Source organism: Berghia stephanieae, chromosome 6 (assembly GCF_034508935.2).
Source record: "Berghia stephanieae isolate SIO BIC M18660-M18661 chromosome 6, UCSD_Bste_1.3, whole genome shotgun sequence".
Classification (NCBI taxonomy): domain Eukaryota; kingdom Metazoa; phylum Mollusca; class Gastropoda; order Nudibranchia; family Aeolidiidae; genus Berghia; species Berghia stephanieae.
Genome location: NC_088365.1, coordinates 7,715,321 through 7,721,053, shown reverse-complemented (window position 1 = coordinate 7,721,053; position 5,733 = coordinate 7,715,321). Strand labels below are relative to the sequence as shown.

The 5,733-nt window shown below is 34.5% G+C and overlaps 1 protein-coding gene across 1 annotated transcript in view; it reads left to right on the top strand.

The window, feature by feature from the left end:
• LOC144974412 (uncharacterized) overlaps positions 1-5,501 on the top strand; it is a 12,217-nt gene extending 6,716 nt beyond the window's left edge. The window contains exon 2 of the mRNA XM_078917268.1: positions 1-5,501. This exon is cut by the window's left edge and continues 1,209 nt beyond it. The gene's annotated coding sequence lies outside the window, so the exon portion shown is untranslated.
• Positions 5,502-5,733: the final 232 nt, after the last annotated feature.

The following is a 5,733-nucleotide window of genomic DNA, read 5'->3' as shown; positions in this document are numbered from 1 at the left end:
CACAATTACAGTCTGTTTTAAGACCAAATTTTGTATGTTTAACTCACTCAATTCTAGAGATTTTTACTACTTTTCAAAATTGGAAAAATTGTATTAAAACTGAGCATGTACTTAGATAATTTATTCAACGATCATTAACATGCAAAAACTATAAAACATTAGCTTTGATACTAAGCCTATAATTTGTCTCAGAAAAATGTAATAAATAGGAATGGGGTATAAGAAACCAAGGTAAACTACGGATATAGTCGGTGTTAGGGTTGAGTGGGTTAAAGCTTTCATTTAAAATCTATTATAAGCTATTCGAGGAGTGGTTCCTTCATTCTAAGGTTCGTTTGTGGTACGACTCCATTGTGCAACAGAAACACGTGTGAGAATACCGATGTCGCAAAAAAGAAATAAAAGTCTACCGGGATTCGAACCGAAACCTGCCAATGGGCATGATCTATAGATAGTATGCGCTTGGCTAAGAAGCTCATAACATTGCCATCCGGAAGTATAACGCACCAACACACAAAACTGTGTGTCTCCATGAACGTTTATAGTCTGGTTAATATAGTTCAGTGAGCATTACTCATAAACCCGGATGGCAAAAAACAATAACAAAGACCTGAGTGACGTCATCTGCATACTATCTATATTAACTTTCCATGTGCTCGAGGTCATTGGTCACATCGCAAAATGTGCTCAAAGTAGGCTACATAGTGAAAAGTGTTCACCGATTTTAAACTATCTAACATTACGATTGGTCATTGTGTTCAGCTTGACACATGGGTATGTTTACACATTTTATAAACAAAGCAGCGTGTTTACATTTGTTCAAAAATGTCCAATCGTTGGACAGCAACAAATCACGTGGTCGATGACTCGGTTGAATCGTTCCCATTCAAAGCGAGTGACTTATCACAACGCCACACGGCTCGAGGTTTTCAAGCCTCGTCAAATATAATATTGATATGTAAATGTATTTTATTATTTAATCTTTAATAGGATTCTGTAATTACCATCACCACCACCACCACCACTACCACAAACTCAACAAAACCGGTGGCTTTAAAGATTGACATTGTCATTATCATTGTAAAAGATGTTCAAATAACGTATGTTGTGATTCCTCTTTTCAAAGATGTATCAAATATAGAAGAAACAACATTGACGTAAACTCAGCACTTTATTATTGTTTTAAGACAGCCATTTTGGTGATTAGTTCTTACTAAAGTATATCGATCAGACTATAAAAGCTTAAGGTTACACATTGTTGTGTATTGATATGTTATGTCCGGCTGGCGAATGTTGTGAGTCTGTTCCCTAAACAGAAAGCATCAATACATTATATACCAATCTAGTTTATTGTCGGAATATACCAGATGAATGAAGAAAAGTGAGTTTATAGTCAGAATAATCTGAATATGGAAATTTCAATTATATTTTAATTTGTGAGAACACAACTCGGTCACCCCAAAGAAGGCAAACTTCTCAACTCAAATGTTATACCTTAAATTTGAAATTAAATGTTAAACCTAAAACCCTGCCCAGCATAAACCATTCTAGAGATGAGTTGTCACAAATGAACTATAAGTAAGCGGTTGACTAAACGATAAAGACTTATTTTCCATTAATGTCTTCATTCATACGTTTGTTATTGTTATCATCACCACAATTTGTACAGAACTTCTCTGCACGATTCAATATTTATAAATTCTTGAAAGCCAGATTTTGGAATTTTGACCAAGATCCCACCAAATTTCAAACGCAAAAATACAATAATTTTATTGATATACCGACGTGTACGTATGTGCAGGTCAGACATCCGGACCCACTTATGGTCCTAGATTAACATCGTTGTAATGGACAATATTTTGCGTCATTTTTGTGTGTGGAGATTTCCAAGGAGCCCATAAGGAATTGGATTGTCAGACCTGCAAATAAATGCACGTCGTAATATACCTATCGACTGACATTGTCTCTATCATTTGTTATCAAAATGTATAGGGAATGAGATTAGCGGAAGAGTAGCGTCCCTTGATTGGACGTCACCGGCGGAGAAGTTATTAGAGAGAGAACGTCATGTTGCTTTTGCGCATGCGTCTCTCATCCTCGCTTCCGGTGAAAGCGGCATGAGACACTTCACCAAAAGCGAGGACGAGAGAGACGCATGCGCAAAACCAAGTGACGTTCTCTCTGTAAGGTGACGTCCACTAAAGGGACGCTACTCTTCCGCTAATCTCATTCCCTATTCTTAATTATTTTTTTTTATCATGGTTAGTTCTCGAATTCAACGACTTGGCAATAAGTATTAATATTCGGGATATATTACGAGTCAAAATCTATTTTTAACCTAAACCGGATTCTTTCCGGAGAGAAAAACAATTATTGAACTGCTAGTTTTTTATTTTTATTTTATTTTTTGTTTTGTTTACAAATGGACAAGGGTGTGTTAGTGTCTTTTTTTTCCGTAAAGCTTCGACACAACAATAATATCAATGTTAAATTGTCTTGAAGATATGTGAAAGAATTTGATTTCGATAATTTCTCTTGGTGAATAATGGAAAACAAGCCAAAACCGGAAGTCTGGTACGAAAAGAAGAACTGGAATAGAATCTCAAAATGTCGGTGGCGAAGTGTGGACATTTCTTTTTTGATAACAAGTGTGACCCCTCGTCTCAAAACGGTATTATGTCGGAATGGTTAAGATGCTGAAAATGGAGTTTATGGTCGAAAATATCAGCCTTGCAATGAGTATGTATGTTGTATTGGAGAATGAATGTCGTATTTTAGATTGCAAAACAGCAATAGTTCAAATTTTGGACCAGTTTAGCTTTAATTCGGCTTTATAAAAATCTGATTCATCCCGACTTAATAATATCGTTTTGAGACGATGGGTCACAATTATAAAAAGGAATAGAAGTTTCAATACAATTTACTAAGGCAGTTTATGTCGACGTTTCTGGGTTTTTCCCATTGTCAACAAAACAGGATGACTAAGAAATGAAATACGAATGAGATATGAGTCGATAGCAATTTTAAAGTAAATAAAACATGTTCTATTCACCTTCTATTTCCCCCTTATCTCTCATTTGTCTATAGTGTTGTTTTCATCGTGTTTTTTGGGGGTTTTTTTTGGGGGGGGGGGGGGGGGGGTGACAAAGGGGAAACCCGAAGTATTTACATCATCTTTCCCCATAAATTGAATTGAAACTTGTATGATTGTTATTTATCTCTTCGAGTTTCAAGTATCAAATTAGCATTAGGATACATTTGCTCAAAGCAACACAGCGCAGGCGGGTATTCGAACTCCGTATCTTTTGGGTACGAAGAAGCAAAGACGGTATCTACCGCTGAGTCCTATTGCCCCATAAAAATATGGCGTTATAAGTCTTTGAAATGATAAATAGTGGTGCTTTTTGTGTCAGCGTCTTAGGAAAACGATCTTTTGGCGACATAAACGATATGTGTCAGTGCATGACATAATCAGTCGGATGATAAACGTTTTAGATTTGCATTTTTTTGTTTGCATTTTCTGAAAGAATATGCTCCCCAGAGCATTTTAATCTTTATTTGAAGTAAATCGGGTGATTTTTCATGAGTTTTGATCAGATAGATGGGAAAGTTATCCAGGAACTTTTCTCAAATTTTATACTCTTTCAACTTGACTAGCTGTGAAAATATTTAGAAGTGCAATTAAGCTCTGATATTTCCTGAAGATGTACAGAAAGGGTTGATTTAATGATTTATGACAAGAACTCTCATTTCTGATAAAAATTAACCTTTTAACTAAACTTGGCAATATCTCAGTTCAATTCAAACCTTTTCACCATCCGACTGGTTATGTCATTCACATAATATATCAAATCTCAGGTATATCTTACAATACAAACAATTTGATTTATTCTACCATTCTCATCTACCAAATACCAACTTTATCCCTCACACTAGGACCATCACCATAATCGCTACAATTGTTGCTTGTTTTGTAGCATTATCACCACCAAACCATTATTACACAACTACCTCTCCTACTATCGTCGTCGTTGTCGTCGACATCATCTTCATCATCATTCGCATTATTATCATTCATTTTATTACTATCATTTATTGTAGTATTATTATTAATAATGATGATGATTATATTAATAATAATAATAATAATAATAATAATAATAATAATAATAATAATAATAATGATGATGATGATGATGATGATGATGATGATGATGATGATAATCATGGTGATGATGATGATTACAGTAATTTTTCATTCTTAATATCTCGATCGTCGTCGTCGTCGTCGTCACCATCACCAATCTCATTATCGTGATAATGACCATCAACATCACGTATCAAAAATACAAATATTTATCTTAATCAGCATTATCATTATCAGACCCCCTACATTGAAGTTGAAATCAGCTGGAAATAGAAAGGACAATGATATATGATTTGTTCCTTTGAAGACATCATTATGACTAACACGGATGCTATTGTGATTAATCATTTATAAATTAGCTCAAAGATAATTAATAACCACTTAGTTAACTGGCGTATTCTGGAAAGTCACGTCCAAAGTTTGAGCGTTTTTGCCAAAATGATGGCCATTTAACTCTCTCCTTACCATCCATTTTTAGAATTTCCCCCCCAAAATTCACACGAACCCAACACAAAAATAGACTTTTCCTAATCAAACAAAAAAGTATTATGTGTATTCAATACAGAATGTTGTTCAGCAAAATGTGCTCTACAACACAGTGTTTAGTATCTATAGCTGTAATCACAGCATTTCTTTACGTTTTGTGATGTACAAGAGAAATCAGAATGGGACAATTGTCGGTTGTATCGTAACGAATGTGACGATTTTCCTATGGTTGGTAAGGAGAGGGTTAAATCAATCGATATTTTAAGGACGATTTTTCCTGCCAAATGTTTAACTCTCTCCTTACCAGCCATTTTCGGGATTTTCACGAAAACTTCAAACCCAACTAACACAAAAACATATTTTTTATCACTCAAACACAATAGGAGTAAGTTCTTGCGATAAATAATTACTTTAGTGTATAGTAAAATATGCTCTACAACACGAGTTGTGATATGCAAGAGAAATGAGAATGAGAAAATTGTCGGTTGTATCATGACGAATGTGACGATTTTCCTATGGTTGGTAAGGACAGGGTTAAACTGCGTGTCATTCTTAGTTACTGAGTCATAAAAAGATATTTAATTTGATAAATTGTACATTATATAACGCTTTTTTCCAGAGGTTAATCTTGAGCTGTAATCTCCGGAAACAATAACAACAACAATAATAAACGATGACCTTGATAGATTCGAATGATTTGAATAACATGAGGCAAAGATTGTGTACATCTGCCCCCCTCCCCCGTCATTAATCCTGTATATAACGACCACCCGTCTATAACCACAACTTTGGCCATTTGTCGTTATAGACAAGTTTGACCGTAAATATATATATATATATATATATATATATATATATATATATATATATATATATATATATATTGAATCGTGTTTGATACAAATATGGTACGAAAAGTGCTCGACATGCAGTAATGGAGCGAATTATTATTATTTAAAATATTTACCACAATGTTTGAGACAGTCTACATTAATGTTTCAGGCTTAATTTGCCATCGTCAGGACTGAGTTGTTTTGTTGACTGTTGTTGTTTCTTGAAGTGGTTCCGGTTTAAAGTTGCTTAACCTCCACATCTCAACA